The sequence below is a fragment of the Zootoca vivipara genome, chromosome 10 (genome assembly GCF_963506605.1).
Source record: "Zootoca vivipara chromosome 10, rZooViv1.1, whole genome shotgun sequence".
NCBI lineage: Eukaryota > Metazoa > Chordata > Lepidosauria > Squamata > Lacertidae > Zootoca > Zootoca vivipara.
This window is the reverse complement of record NC_083285.1, coordinates 51,092,651-51,109,302: the sequence shown is the minus strand read 5'-3', so window position 1 is coordinate 51,109,302 and position 16,652 is coordinate 51,092,651. Positions and strand designations below refer to the sequence as shown.

Sequence of the window (16,652 nt, the reverse complement as noted above, 5' to 3'; positions counted from 1 at the left end):
AGTTACCCTGATTCATGACTCTTGGATACGCCTTCTCTTCTAGCCAGCTCTCGCGTGCTCCCACATGCTGTGTATGGAATTATTTAAAATACTGTTTTCTTTTGATTGGGTGCTACTACAACCTTCACTGACTATACCTGGAACGGAATACGGTATCGGTCACTTGGGGGGTGGGGGGATCTCTCCTTGTTAGCGAAATGCGTTCTATGATGGTTGCATAGGAGCCAACTCCAAGGGGGCTGAGGTCACTTCGCCCCCCACCTCAATAAAATATTTGATGGGTATGCCCCCCACCACCACCACCAAAGTTGATGGGCATTGCCATTCAAATGGTGTGTGCACCGTGTCATGTGATCGATTATGTGAGACGGGACTTACCTGCCCCCCCCCCATTTTATTTAAATTGGCCCCACGGGATGGTTGTAAGTTTCAGCAACCGAACCTCAGAGAGCTTTTTTGTCCGTTTCAGGCGCCCTTCCTTCCCAGCTCGTCTATTTGCAGGGCTTTCTCTGGTGTGATGTAAGGCTTTGAAACTCCTTATTGAGTTTCCTTTGTTCCTTCCTATTGATTATTTCCTTTGCCACTCAAGCCTGGAAGTATCTAGATTCAGCCGCTGCTGCCCACTGAGCCACATCTCTTCCTACAGGGAGAATTGGGATCTGGTTTTGGCACCTTCCCTTCAACACCCGAAAAGTACTACTGTACTGTCAGTCAGTGCAAACTACAGCTTTAAAAACCTGTGTTGTACAATAGATCAGGCATCCCCAAACTTCGGCCCTCCAGATGTTTTGGACTACAGTTCCCACCATCCCTGACCACTGGTCCTGTTAGCTAGGGATCATGGGGGTTGTAGGCCAAAACATCTGGAGGGCTGCAGTTTGGGGATGCCTGCAATAGATGGTATGGCCACTAGATGGAAGCATATGTAGCCTTTTGAATTGTAGGACTGGTTTTGTTTCCAGGTGCTAAATTACTGTATTGTGATCGGAAAATTAGAATATCGTCGAAAAGTGCATTTATTTCAGTAATGCAACTTAAAAGGTGAAACCAATATATGAGATAGACGCATGACATGCAAAGCAAGATATGTCAAGCCTTTATTTGTTGTATTTGTAATTATTTGTCGTTAGGCGGGCCAATTATAAATGGAATGTAGTAATTGAAATGTAATAGCGATGTTTATTTTTGTATTACTGTAACTATTTGTTTTATTACTGTGGAATTTCCACAAGAAAGCATTTGTAAAAATTTAAAGAAAAATAAAAAACAAAAAGTTGCATTACTGAAATAAATGCACTTTTTGACGAGATTCTAATTTCCTGAGTTGCACCTGTATATTTCTATATTGTCTCTATTTTAAAATTGTATTTACACTGCCTTAGTTGTATTCAGAGTTGACCTGTTGAATTGATAGACTTAGCAATTTAAATTCATTTATTTTAATAGGCCTACTCTGAGTAAGACGTATTTGGCTATCACTCCAATTATTAAACACACCAGCACACAAAACCACCAAAAAAGCTAATCAGAGAGACAGCTAAAAATGCTAGTTTCACAATGAAAAAACTAAACAGCTGTGAAGCTCCATAACAGGTTCTGGGAGTGTTCAAGGGGAGGAAAGGAAAGTGGCCTTTAATAAGCATAAAGGTAAAGGGGCCCCTGACCATCAGGTCCAGTCGTGTCCGACTCTGGGTCATTTGGCCAGCATGACAAAGCTGCTTCTGGCGAACCAGAGCAGTGCACGGAAACGCCGTTTACCTTCCCGCTGTAGCGGTACCTATTTATCTACTTGCACTTTGACATGCTTTCGAACTGCTAGGTTGGGAGGAGCTGGGACCAAGCAACGGGAGCTCACCCTGTTGCAGGGATTCAAACCGCCGACCTTCTGATCAGCAAGCCCTAGGCTCAGTGGTTTAACCCACAGTGCCACCTGGGTCCCTTTAATAAGCATATAAGGTATTAAAAATGAGAAATGACTCTCCACGAATGCTGCTGATTTACAGCCATCACCTACAGTTAGTGTACGTATGTTCAGTATAGAGGCTGTCTTCTTTCTTGTGCTTATCTCTGCCAGCAAAATACAGAAAAAGAACAGACTTTCCCAAAGAACTTGTTTCTGTGTTGTGTCAAAGGCTAGTTGATGCTCCTTTTGTAAAGCACAAAGGCCCTGGGGGTGAAAACTATACTCCGTATTGCCAGACACAATGGGGTATTTTGTCTGTGGCGTTTGGGTCTCTTGGACACTGCTCTATAAAATAGGTCTAGAATGCTGCTACACAGAGCTTTGATTCATATAGGCATGGAGAAATGCCATCATGTTCCAGCAACATGATGGACACAATCCACCAGAAATGTATCCTGTGCCAAGAATGGGAATTCTTCTGGGTTGCTCAGTGAAATAATTTTTAGGCACTTACCAAAGGTGGGCGGGGGAGGGGGAGGGGTGACGCTTTAGATGGTAATGTGTATTACTTCAGTATATTTGCTGTATCTTAATTCTCACACCAAGGAAATTTGCACGAGCCCCATCCTGGTCCTCTCATAGGCTTAAGGAAGCCCTGGCCTTTCCTGGCCTCTGAGGCCCCCAAGCCAAAATAAATGCTGCCATGGAAAAATAATGACACTCGAAAATAAAATAAAGCACACAAAAAATAAGAAGAGTGAAACACAAATTGATTTTTTTTAATAAATTAAAAAAAAAAACCCAAAGGCTTTTCTAGCCTTTTTCTGTTGAAATGCATTACTTGTTAAGGGGAAATCTTGCTCTCCTGAAATGTCAAAGTTGATATTAAGCATATGATAACCTTTGTATCAGTTAACAAAAAAGTTCTCTTTTACCAAATCACATCTATTATTTGCTTAAATTTGTAGCTCTGGATTGAGAGGGTGCCCCAGTTTGATCTGATATATACCCTGTTTCTCATATTTTAAGACATACCCATAAAATAAGCCGTAGCAGGATTTTTAAGCTCTCAAGGAATATAAGCCATACCCTGAAAATAAGACATAGTGATAGGCGCAGCAGCAATGCCGGCCGCGGCAGGAGGAGGAAAAAAATAAGACATCCCTTGAAAATAAGCCATAGTGTTTTTTTTTTGAGGAAAAAATAAATATAAGATGTGTCTTATAATATGAGAAACACGGTATAAAAACAAGTTGCAGAACTAATCAAATGCCAAAAAATTAAAAAAAAATAAGTGTCTAAATTAAATTAAATTAAAGTGTCACGAAATTCAAAGACCCCTGCTTCTTGGGAGAAAAGCAATGACAAACCTAGACAGCATCTTAGAAAGCAGAGACATCACCTTGCCGACAAAGGTCCGTATAGTTAAAGCTATGGTTTTCCCAGTAGTGATGTATGGAAGTGAGAGCTGGACCATAAAAAAGGCTGATTGCCAAAGAATTGATGCTTTTGAATTATGGTGCTGGAGGAGACTCTTGAGAGTCCCATGGACTGCAAGAAGATCAAACCTATCAATTCTGAAGGAAATCAGCCCTGAGTGCTCACTGGAAGGACAGATCGTGATGCTGAGGCTTCAATACTTTGGCCACCTCATGAGAAGAGAAGACTCCCTGGAAAAGACCCTAATGTTGGGAAAGATTGAGGGCACTAGGAGAAGGGGACGACAGAGGACGAGATGGTTGGACAGTGTTCTCGAAGCTACGAACATGAGTTTGACCAAACTGTGGGAGGCAGTGGAAGACAGGAGTGCCTGGCGTGCTATGGTCCATGGGGTCACGAAGAGTCGGACACGACTAAACGACAACAACATTTGAGGCCCAGGATCCAAATTGCCGTTCTGCCCCCCAGCCATTGACCTTGGCCCCACCCCCAACTGTTATACACTGGTATTGAAAGTTCTGTTCTGCCTTTCTTCTGTAATACTTCTGTCCTCCACTGATTGAAAAACCAGGAAGGTTTTCTTTTGAAGTATGCTAGAAAAGTAGAATAATCTTACCACTGGTTATCAATGGGGTAGAAAATACCCGGCAGCTGTGTTTACAATGGCACACTATGCATTGTGCAATGCATGTGCTTGTGTGTTTGGAGACAATATATATATTCCTTCCCTACTCAGAGATTTCAGTTGCAATCCTGAATACATTTAACCAGGAATAATTTAGACACGGCCAAGACAAATGCATAGGAGAGTGAGATCAAAGCAGGCATGATGTTAAATCCCAAAGCTTGCAGTTTCCAACATTCTTAAAACGAAATGCAGTCTTAGGCTGAAATCCTGTTCCCTGTTTTTAATTTAGACACATTGACTTAAATACTTCCAAGTCACTTCTGAGTAGACATGAATAGGATGGAGTTAGATTTTGCTAGATGCAAAGCCGATTTCAGGTTGCACTGAGGTCTGGTGTTCCCCTATTTTTACATCTGGACAGGGGTGACAGGAGTGTGTTCAGCAACGACTGGAGGGTCAAAGGCTCCCCATAGCTGTGCAAGGGCGACAAAGGCCATTAAACTACTTTCATGGCATAAGCCTAAAGTTCTGCTATAAGCTAGAATCTCTCCTGCAGAAGAGTGATAGGCTGAAAGCACCCTGTATTGAATATGGGTAGGCAAACAAAGCCACTTCTGGCAAACCAGAGCAGCACACGGAAACACCATTTACCTTCCCGCTGGAGCGGTACCTATTTATCTACTTGCACTTTGACATGCTTTTGAACATGCTTTTTGTATTGCCTTCTAAATCCGACCCGCGGACGGTCCGGGAATCAGCATGTTTTTACATGAGTAGAATGTGTCCTTTTATTTAAAATGCATGTCTGGGTTATTTGTGGGGCATAGGAATTTGTTCTCTCCCCCCCCCCCAAAAATATAGCCTGGCCCCCCAAAAGGTCTGAGGGACAGTGGACCAGCCCCCTGCTGAAAAAGTTTGCTGGCCCCTGGAATAGAAGTACAGTATCCTGGAGTTGGGACGCAGGTGGTGCTGTGGGTTAAAACACAGAGCCTAGGGCTTGCTGATCAGAAGGTCTGCGGTTCGAATCCCCGCAACGGGGTGAGCTCCCATTGCTCAAGCTCGGCTCCTGCCAACCTAGCAGTTCGAAAGCATGTCAAAGTGCGAGTAGATAAATAGGTACCGCTCAAGCGGGAAGGTAAATGGTGTTTCCGTGTACTGCTCTGGTTTGCCAGAAGTGGCTTTGTCATGCTGGCCACATGACCCGGAAGCTGTACACCGGCTCCCTTGGCCAATAGAGCGAGATGAGCGCTGCAACTCCAGAGTCTGTCATGACTGGACCTACGGTAATGGTCAGGGGTCCTTTACCTTTTATCCTGGAGTTATGACTAGTTCCAGTAGATGGCGATCATAGAACCTTATGTAGGGTTTGATATTCCATTAAGCCCCAGCAGAAGTTCCTATATAGTACAGCATTGATGCTTTATCTTCAGTTTGTGAAGATCAGTTTAGGACAGCGTCACTCCTAGCCAATTGTTTCCATACCAGAAGCCTTGATTTAGGGAAGGGAGGAATGCAGAAGAGCCTAGTGCATTGCACTGTTGGTTTTTCTGATCAATTAGAAATAAGTCTCCAGTAAAGGTGGTTTGTGCATGTGAATGAATTGTGCTAATTAAGGGAAACTGAAGCGAGGGGTGGGGAATGAATCCATTAAACAGGTGGTGACGTGAAAAATGGATGGATCTACACTGGTCATGAAATTGTATTCGAACGTTTACTCGGTGACTGCTCAGAATGTCAACCAATTCCTTCTTCTGAATCCACAAATACATGGTAAAGAACACATAACCAAATGGAGGGAAAAATAAAATGAGTGTTGTGACACTTTAAAGATTTGACAAAATTATTATGGCAAGAGCTTTTCTAGATTAGCATCCACTTCATTAGGTACTACTCCCAGGTGTCAGGAAACAGCTACACCTGAGCATAGAGAGAGAGAGAAATATGTATAAACAGTATATATAAACAGTGAGATCACATGGAAATGCAAAGCAAAACATACAGTCTGAGATAGCGATTTTAAAAGGACTATCAGCAGCAATATTTGGTGAGAAGAAAAAGACCTTTAACATTGCTAGAATTAGTTAATTGGTTAACTAATTAATTAAACTTAATCAATGAGGCAGGAAACAGTACAATTCAAGCCACAGGTTTCAGAATTGAATTTACTGATAAGCTGTAATTTGGCACTTTCATATTGGAGTCTCCCTTTTTATTTTTTTGAAATAATTTGTATTATAAGGTTTTCAAGAGCTACAAAGAACGTGCAATCTCAATCTCTCTCTCTCTCTCTCTCTCTCTCTCAGATTATAAAGTCTTTTGGGTACGTTCAATGAAAAATGTAAAACAATATGATATCCAAATGTAGGGGAAGAGGGCAGAGGGCGGGGGGCCCAACTTGCACACTATCTTGTCGTTTTGTCAGCTTGGCATTTATGTGGGGTTTTTATGTCGGTGCCAATCCCTTTTGAACGTCAGTTGTTCAGGTTGGCGACAGAGGGTGCTTGGAGGTGAAAAGTTATCCTACTGGTTCTTGGATAATTTCATTTTCTGAAAGGTTGTGCCATAATAAATTTAAGACTTCAAGGTACTACAAGACACTCCCCCCCGCCCCCCTTCTTGACTGCAATAGGAACCTAGGAAGCTGTCGTTGGTCCATTGAACTTAGTATTGTTGACAAGGGCTGGCAGTGGTTGTTTCAAGCAGGAGTCTCTCTTAGCCCTACCTGCAGACACCTGGGACCCTTGCATGTGATCTATCCCCAGGTTAGGCCAACATGGCTGCCCAATGCAATGTTAGTTTTTTTTATGTTGTACGGTTGGTTGCCTTAGGTAGGCTATGACCCCAAAGGTGGCATGTAAATGATTTTATAGATGAATACCCTAGTGGAAATTATAACCAGAGAGATGGAGTATGCGAGAGAGACGAGGTGCTGTGTATTTTAAGCCCACCCACCCGTCCTTAGAACTGTAGTTCATCCCACACAGAGCTACAATTCCCAACCCCTTTTACTAGCTACACTTCCCAAGATTCTTTACAGGATGGGTGGCAAATGTGTTTTAAATGCATGGTGTCTATGCCTCGAGAGACAGTGAGAAAACCACTTAACGTATTTTGTAACGGAACCACATTAATTGTAGCATACTCTCCGCGTTTTTTTAACTGCCTGTATTCACCTAATCAAAAATACGGGGATGCCGTCTCACTGCTTGGCAGGATATCACCACCAGCTTTCCGAATGGTTATATGTACCTTGTGATAAATTACAGCTTGGTAAACGGCAATCTGATATGTTTATCCAGGAAGGGACCTGGAATATATCAAGAGTGCCCTGCTCTTAAGATCTCTTCCCAGTAAACCACCGGCGCAATTCCCCAATATCTCCAGGGCGATGTGCCCCTCATCTCCCTACCCCCAACCCCCAAAATCTGGACATGCTTCCATTTCTGTGGAGCCACAGTCCTTATGCCATACATAAACAGTTCCTGAAGAAATGAATTATTTCACCCCTCTTATGCCGCCCTGGGGTGTTTTCAAGGTAAATAATATGAGAATAAGTGTTCTCCAGCACAGATCTTTAGCAGGAGGGCAAACGTTAATTTTGATAAAAGTCCTCTGAGCAACTTTGCAAAGCAAACTTTGGCTTGGGAGGAACTTGAAACATGATTATTATTATTTTTAATGGCAGAAGTGGGGGAACTGAAATGGATAGCCTCCTTCCGTAGTCCCCCACCACACCCTGACCCCCAAATGCTGTCCCCAAGCAGATCCTGTTTATGGTCCTCCCCACCCCACCCCGTAAATCCTGGAGTATTTTGGGTTGCCATGGCAATGCGGCCTGCTCTTCAGCCAGCTGCAGATTAGCTCACTGGGAAAGAGTCAGGATGGGTCAGCCTAGGGAAGGGTGGGAAGAAAGACACAGGAGGAGGAGGAGAAAAGAAAAGAGGGGGAGGGGGGAAAGGAAGGGGGTGGTATTAGGCTTTGGAGGGGGGGAGGAAGAGAGAGAGAGAGCGCGCCATAAAGTCAGGAAAAGAAGCGGTCGGGATGGGGGTCGGGGAGAAAAGCAGCTGATGGTTTTTTGGTTGGGGGGATTGCAGCAGCGACAGCAAGACAAGAGGAGGGAAAGGGAAACTTGGGAAGATTTCGCCGTGGAAGAAGCAGCTGATCCTTCTAATGGAGCAGACGGGGTTGCGAAGAGAGAGGGAAATCCTTTAAAAATCCGTGAGGGGGCTCTGTTAACAAAAGGGAGGAACTACTACGGCGGGGGCGAGCAGAGCAGAGCAGAGCGAAGGGAACTATGCAAGCAGAGACTGCTTCGGTCGCTGCTGCTGCTCTTGTTACTGCCGCCGCCAGACTGGAGTTTCCCAAGATGAGAACAGAAGGCAGTTGGGGGGACAGGCCGGCTACTGCCATTGAGCAAGGTAGGTAGGCGGCGGCGGCGGGGGGGCTGGTTTCTGCCCCTGCCGCGCTCGGGGTTTCTTTGGGGGGGGGTCTGGCTTCATGTGCCAAATCCTACAGCTGGTGGGTGGGGGCAGGGGAAGGCTCTGTCTTGGGATGCCTTCAAGGTTTGCGCGGCGGCGGGTCGGGGTGGGTGGAGGGGATCTGCTTGTGCAAAATGACCGGGTCGCTTCGAGGAGGGGTGAACCCCGTGGTTAGTTGGTGTGGTGGCGGTGTGGGGCAGAAGAAGCCCCCTTCAGCAGGACGGCACTGCTCCCCACCCTCCCAGTACGTGAAGTACAGTACGTGAAGAAATGCATGTGAGCATCTGAAGAACACCCCTTTTTGTGATGATCGTTAAAGCCAGAGGTTTTTTTTAAGGTTTTTTAAAGTGGTGCCGAACTGCTCCGCTGCCCGTAGTTGACTTAATGGTCTCTAGGCTTTTGGCTTAGAAGAGGAGGATTGAAAAGGAGGAGCAGGTCGGGTTGCCCTGTGAAAAACTGTGCGTGAATTCCTAGTGGCGGGATCGTCTGGAACTGATCTGCAGGGTGGTTATCCATTGGGATTTATGGAGAACCGGGGGAGGGGGGGGTATTCTGACTCGCTTGAAGGCGGGAGACGTTTCCACAGTGGAGAAAGGGTGACTTATTGCGAAAAGCTGTGAATCGTCATGGAAATGGCTACCTCAAAAGCACTGGTTTCAAAATGCCACATAATCTTGTTGGATTCCCCCCACCCCACCCCCGCATCAAAAGTCTCCTGCCTTACCAAATCCACAGGCTTGGCTAAGAGGAATTGTGTGGGTCACACACCAGTGGGCGTGGGGAACCCTTCTCCCTTTCCCCCCACATTTTCGGTGCTCCTAGGAATGCAGAAAAAACTTTCTGGCATAAAAGCCGCTGAGTTTGCCTTTCCGTTTTCAGGAGCAGCAGATAAAAGGGGTTCAGCCTGATTACAGGTCTGTTCAATCTTACTGCAGTGTGCTTTAGTTTTAACTTTTAAACCCTATTGAGAGGATTGAGTCCAATTAGGTGTTTCAGATCACACTGTTCTGTAAGGTTTTTTTCTCTTTCTCTCTTTCGATGGAACGTTAACTGAAGTGATGAGTAAATCCTTGCATGGAAATAATCCATCTTCTCTCCGTTCATCTTGTTAAAGAGAGAGAGGCTTGGCAAAGCTCTTCACAAGCCTGCTATAAGAAAGAGGGATAACTGTTGTTGTTGTTTTTTAAAAAAAGATTGTAAAAAAATTATGGGGGGACAGCAGGAAAAAACTCAAGTGGAATTCACTAGGTTTTAAGAAACGGAATGATTGTGTAATAACCCCCAAATTTCTCAATTCACTTGGAAAGCAAAGTTACACACTCTGGGATTGATGAACAGTTTGTACAATGCCATTTTAACTTCCTTACATAGGGCCCATCCATCCAATCTCTTTCCCCCCCCATTCCCCCCCACACCCCACAAATACACCCATTTCTTCTAACAATGTCACCAGAACCTGCTGTAGTTGAGTGAACAGTGCTCTAATTTTACACAAATGGATTGTTTATTCTCCAAGTTCATCCACGGCCATTCCTACCATTGGACAATGTGAGGTGACCTGCCTCAAGCAGGTTTTGTGCAGTATAGTTTTAAAGGGCAGCAAAATATCATTTTCTTCATTTTTTAAAATAAATTATACAATTGCCACCATGGAGGCATACCTTGGATCTTCTGCCCCTAAGTGACTCCGTGTTTAGAGTAATCTCTGGCCTTTAGATCCAACCATAGTATGGGATCAATTGACTACCACTTCTGGGAGTGGGATTGTATGGCTGCAAAGTATTTTACCCACTCAAAAAGAAAATATTATGCAGGTATATAGTAACAAATGGCTTATTTCCATTGTCTAGAGAATTGCGACGGTGGTGCTTGCATCACAACAGAGCTTCGTCTTGGATGTAGCTATGAAATGTTCCATATTTTTTGAGAAGCTTTAAATTTCCAGCACCAGATTCCAAAGTGGAACAACTGAGACAGACACATTTTTTCCTGCCCAAATTATAGAGAAGGAAAGTAGTAATAATTTTGGGGGGGGCGAGGGGGGGTCTCTCAGAGCTGAGGGCTGCAGTAGTGGCTGATTTTCATCCTTTTCATAGTATAAACTTCAATCCAAAATCAACACAATCTCATATCCCCTTAATCTTAACATACATACTTGGTGCTTTTTGGCAAGCTGGAAATGAGCATTGCTTCTCATTGGTCGCGCTAGATAATTGATGGGTGTGACTGAACTTAGTTACTATTACTTTTTAAAATATCCATGTGCTGTACAAATTGAAGGAAAAAGAAGAAACTGCTCTGTGTGTGCGTTCTGGATAACCTGCAATAGTTGTTTCAACATGGGGTATATACCATGAAATACTTCCCGTGGCACTTGGGTTGTGATTGGTAAGCCCAATAACCTTCCCATTTAATGGTGCCCTTTAAATGATGGCCATTACCTAGCTGCCTTGTCCTTGCATTGGCTTGGGTGGATTAAGAACCCAGGAGAGTTGCTGTTGTCATGCTTTTGACACTGATGGGTTGGCCCAGCATCAATTCCTTGCTTGTAACCCTGGTGAAACTGCCCACATATTAGTAGGCCTAGGGAAGGCAGGTGCCATGATAAAGTTGGGTGTGCTTCCAGCCATCATTGAGCCTTTATTTTATGTGGTGCATTGGATAGTCAGAACCATTCTTTTAGGTAGCATCACTAGTTTGTTGCAATGCTTTTGCAGCAGGGGGGTGGCCGCTATTACATTCTCCAGATGTTGTGGGGCTACAGCTCCCATGAATCTTGTCCTCTATACATTTCTACCTTTGGCCATGCTGGTTGGGGGTGTTGGTAGTTGAAGTCCAACAACATCTGGAAGACATCACATTGGCATTGCTTGTTTTAGAAACTCCATGGTGGGGAAGGACTGCCTCCTGTCTAGGCACTTACCAGGATAAAATCTGCTTTTCTTTAATGACATCATAGGCGCTTAAACCACTCCCTGTACTTTTTCTGTGGCATTCATCTGGGTGTTAAGAGTTCAACAAGATATGACTGGGCAGTTCCATGCTCCTTTTATTAATATGTCTTTCCCATTCACATATAAACTGTGGAGGCATCTACAACAAAAGGAGTAAACCAGGCATCCCCAAACTGCGGCCCTCCAGATGTTTTGGCCTACAACTCCCATGATCCCTAGCTAACAGGACCAGTGGTCAGGGATGATGGGAACTGTAGTCCAAAACATCTGGAGGGCTGACGTTTGGGGATGCCTGGAGTAAACTGATTGTGGTAGCTGAACCCTCACCGCACCTTGCCTCCCTTGCAATCTGTTGCAGAAAGGGCCCCGTGGAAGCGATTGATTGAACAAACCTCCTGTGATGCTTCCTTGGTGGCCTAAGATCTGGCACTATATTTTTCAGAGACCAAAGCTTTTATTCATGGTTGCCTGTTCCCTTGCTTGGCAAGGTCCGTTGAAGGAGCACACTGCCCTGGGCAAGACCCAGCTGCTTGCAGCAATGTAGCAATTCCTCTCTGCCAATTTGTGGGTGGCGTTTTGGCTTTTCCAGTGTGACATCTAGACCACTTTGCTAAGAAAAAATGGAGAGGGCAGTGATTTTTCCAGTCAGTATCAGTGCAAAATACCTAACAAGTTTTAGTTTTGGTTCAATGTGCGATCTCTGTGAGTAAGAGAAAATTAACTTTAAAGGAAAAGGCTTCATCATACTTTCAGGATGCGCTCCAGCCAAGCCCAAAAGCATTTGCAGGTGCAGAGCAGGGCCAGCGGGTGGTCTGGCCTTCAGACAGCCTGTAGAGATTCCCGAGGGCCAGATAGAGAGGCCTGGAAGCTGCATTTGGCCCCTGGGGCTGAGATGCCTCACCCCAATTTACAGGATGAAATGGTGATAGATAGGTTTGCTAAGAAATTGGAGGGAGGGAGGGAGAGAGAGAGACTACAAACTTGTTTATCTAACTTGTTCTGTCTCCTTTTCCCTCCCCAAGAATCCTGGTTCTTATTTGGTGAGCATGCTGAAATTTTCTGTTAGAGATCAACAGAATTCCAGTTCCCAGGGTTCCCTTGGGAGACAAATTGACTCTTTGAACCTATTTAAGTCTCTAGTGTGCTATAGCTACACCTTGAAAGTTTCTGTGCCAGAGTTATAAACCACAAAAAAGTGCTACACTTTGGAACTGGCCAATGACAGGTTAAGAAATCTTTGTTTATACTCCTGCGGTAACCATGTGGCTCTTTTGCTGTGTGAGGCTTATTGAGTGTGCTTGGGATGGGTTTTGTTTTTATTGTCCTAGTAAAACTTTGTGGCTACTTTCCTTGAACCGCCAAGGAATTTAGCAACTGATGGAGTAACACAATTGCAAGTTGGCGTGGAACCGGCAGATACTACTTTTTCAGGACCTGCCAACCCTTATTGCTTATTTACTATTTTGTGTCTATTACTTGAGCTTTTGTTTAAAACCTTTTGCTATTGATGACAAAAACATACAGAAGATACATACATGTGTATTCCATTTCTGTGCTGGTTTCAAAGGAAGGGAGAGAGTTTTATTTCTTATAACGACTTTAATAGACCTGCTTAGGTGACTGCAAAAGTATGCAATTTTCAGTTTCAAAGACTGCATTGAAATAGAAATTGATGTAAACTACATCAAATACAATTAAGCTTACTTCTGAGGAAACACAAATTGGATTGTGCTATACAGGTCTGAAATCTGAAAGCTGGCATATTTCTGCACCTATATTGGCACTCATTTTATCTATTTGTATCTCCTGTAATTGGATTGGACAGAAGTTTTGTAGTGTGTTACATTACTTTGTAGGGACCCAGGTGGCGCTGTGGGTTAAACCACAGAGCCTAGGGCTTGCTGATCAGAAGGTAGGCGGTTCAAATCCCTGCGACGGGGTGAGCTCCCGTTGCTCAGTCCCAGCTCCTGCCAACCTAGCAGTTCGAAAGCATGTCAAAGTGCAAGTAGATAAATAGAGACCGCTCCAGCGGGAAGGTAAACGGCGTTTCTGTGCACTGCTCTGGTTCGCCAGAAGCGGCTTTGTCATGCTGGCCACATGACCTGGAAGCTGTACGCCGGCTCCCTCGGCCAATAACGCGAGATGAGCGCCGCAACCCCAGAGTCGGTCACGACTGGACGTAATGGTCAGGGGTCCCTTTACCTTTACATTACTTTGTGAGTTGTACCCAAATAAGTGTTCACAGGATTGCAGCCTTACAGCAGAATCTTGTGCATGTTTACTCAGAAGTAGGACTCTTTCTCATTGGTGGTTCCCCACTTGTTGCAGAATTCCTTCCTCAATAACATTCACCTGCCACCTGTGTTGTTCTGTTGTCTTTGGGTGCCAAGCTTAGACATGTCGGGATTTTAAATGAAATGAATTTCTACCACTGAGTCACGGCCCTTCCATGTTCCTCCTCCTCTGGTGTAGTACAGTTTTGTGCTTTGAAATAATAATACAATAATAATTTATCATTTGTACCCCGCCTATCTGGCTGGGCCTCCCCAGCCACTCTGGGCGGCTTCCAACAGAGATTAAAAATACATTAAAACATCATTCCTTAAAAACTTCCCTAAACAGGGCTGCCTTCAGATGTCTTCTAAATGTCAGGTAGTTGTTTATCTCTTTAGATTTTAAAAAACTAGAAACAATATTAGATAGCAGCCTTCCCCCATTTCAGCTTCAGACCAAGATACAGGTGTGAAGATCAATCTCACAGCAAGAAAAACAAGTATTTCCTGATTAAGTTCCCTGTGCATACTCACTTGAGTGAAAAACTCCATCTCCTATTGCCTGGATTTCCACTGACTGATTAGAATCTAAGAGGAGCAACCGGTTCCAAAGGCCGCTAAAGGTAGGAGGAAATTGTGTGTTAGACTATTACTCCTCCGAATGGAATTTTTCCTTGCACACACTACATCTCTCCCCATCGATTTACTTTGAGAGCTGAGTTTCTGCCTCTCCGAAGCCTCACCCACCCAGCATGTGGGAACTTGCCAAAAACGCATGTAGACAACCACTTCAGCCGCTAGCAATGAAATTGTCCTATTGGGAAATGTGGTTGTGAACGAAGGCTAAGCAGAGGGAGATTGAGCAACTGATTAGTCGCCTACAAACACTGATCTGGCTCCCACCCTCTTTCCCCTTTATTAGTTTCCATTGTAGAGTTACACCAGCAAGGTACTCACCTCAAAAAGGATATTGTAAGGTCAGAAAAGGACAACCCACACAATCAAGGGGATAGAGCAATGAAAAAAGGTTTCAGTGCTTGCGACTTTTTAGAGAAAGAAGTGATAGAAGTTTAACGATTTTTGCATGGCATGGAGAAAGTGGGTAGAGAAACGTTTTTCTCCACCTCTCATGGAACTCACGGGCATGCAGTGAAGCTGAATGTTGGAAGAGCCAGGACACATAAAAGCAAGTCCAACCTCTTGCAGCACGTAGTTAAACTATGGACCTTGCTCCTCCGTGAGGCAGTGATGACCATCCACCTAAGAAGATAGCTTTAAAAGAGGGTTAGACAAATTCCTGGAGGAGAGGGCTTGTTGTTGTTTACTCATTTAGTCGTGTCCAACTCTTCGTGACCCCATGGACCATAGCACGCCAGGCACTCCTGTCTTGCACTGCCTCCCGCAGTTTGGTCAAACTCATGTTCGTAGCTTCGAGAACACTGCCCAACCATCTCGTCCTCTGTTGTCCACTTCTCCTAGTGCCCTCCATCTTTCCCAACATCAGGGTCTTTTCCAGGGAGTCTTCTCTTCTCATGAGGTGGCCAAAGTATTGGAGCCTCAGCTTCAGGATCTGTCCTTCCAGTGAGCACTCAGGGCTGATTTCCTTCAGAATAGATAGGTTTGATCTTCTTGCAGTCCATGGGACTCTCAAGAGTCTCCTCCAGTACCATAATTCAAAAGCATCCATTCTTCGGCGATCAGCGTTCTTTATGGTCCAGCTCTCACCAAGATCATGGCCACTGGTCCCATCACCTCCTGGCAGATAGAAGGGGAAGAAATGGAGGCAGTGAGAGATTTTACTTTCTTGGGCTCCTTGATCACTGCAGATGGTGACAGCAGTCACAAAATTAAAAGACGCCTGCTTCTTGGGAGAAAAGCAATGACAAACCTAGACAGCATCACCTTTATATAACTAGATAAATAAGGGTCTGGGTATTTATCTCTCTCCTCCATATGTACTTGGCTATCCCTGCTGCCAACATGGTGGCCTCCAGATGCCACAGACTCCCAGCTCCCATCATCTCTGACTATCGCCCATGCTTGTTGGGGCTGATGTGAATTGGAACCCAGAAACTTTGGGACTTTTATATAGCAGCACCTCATCAGCAAGTTCCAACCTTTACTCACATACATTAGTTGAACAAATGCTGTGTGTTTTCTTCAGGGTCTTTTCCAGGCAGTCTTCTCTTCTCATGAGGTGGCCAAAGTATTGGAGCCTCAGCTTCACGATCTGTCCTTCCAATGAGCACTCAGGGCTGATTTCCTGAAGAATGGATAGGTTTGATCTTCTTGCAGTCCATGGGACTCTCAAGAGTCTCCTCCAGCACTATAAGGCTATTAGCCATGATGGCTGCTCTCAGTACTGCATCTGAATACCAGTTGCTGGAAACCAAGGAGAGAGTGTTCTTATGCTCAGGTCCTGCTTGCAGGTTCCCCACAGGCATCTGGTTGGCCACTCTTGAGAACAGGGTGCTGAAAAGAACAGGGTTATGCCTTAACCATTATGACTACCCCATTGTCCTTGGCTCAGATAAGAAGGAACCAAGGAGAGCAAATAAATCAAAACAAGCTCTCTTCTTCCTTTTGCTTGCTCATTCAAGTTTCATGCTAAAGCGAACAACGGTGAACTTAATTAAGTAAACTTAACGTAGGTGTCCCTATCACTTGAAGTACAAACTCAAGTGGTTTTTCAGAAGCACTACTTCATAAATAAAACTGTGTTTTATTTTTCTGTTGGAAGCCGCCCAGAGTGGCTGGGGAAACCCAGCCAGATGGGTGGGGTATAAATAATAATAATTTATTATTATTATTATTATTATTATTAATGATGCCAAGAGCTAGACCCCGGATGTTTATAGAATAATCTTCAAAAAGCCTCTTGGCATATCTCAAGACACAGGCTAGGTTATTCTCTCTCTAAAAAAGAGACAGCGATTGTGAATGCTCTCCAACACTTTTTTTAGAAAAGTGAAACAT

General features: G+C 44.4%; 1 protein-coding gene across 7 annotated transcripts in view; it reads left to right on the top strand.

Annotated features, from left to right (window-relative positions):
* The first annotated feature begins 8,040 nt into the window (after positions 1 to 8,040).
* DENND2A (DENN domain containing 2A) overlaps positions 8,041 to 16,652 on the top strand; it is a 71,166-nt gene continuing 62,554 nt past the window's right edge. For 4 of the 7 annotated variants that reach the window (XM_060279932.1, XM_060279930.1, XM_060279934.1 and 1 more), the window contains exon 1: positions 8,042 to 8,393. The gene's annotated coding sequence lies outside the window, so the exon portion shown is untranslated. Of the gene's footprint in view, positions 8,394 to 16,652 lie in introns of all 7 variants that reach the window. The other 3 variants (XM_060279933.1, XM_060279929.1, XM_035127977.2) reach the window with 2 other exon arrangements.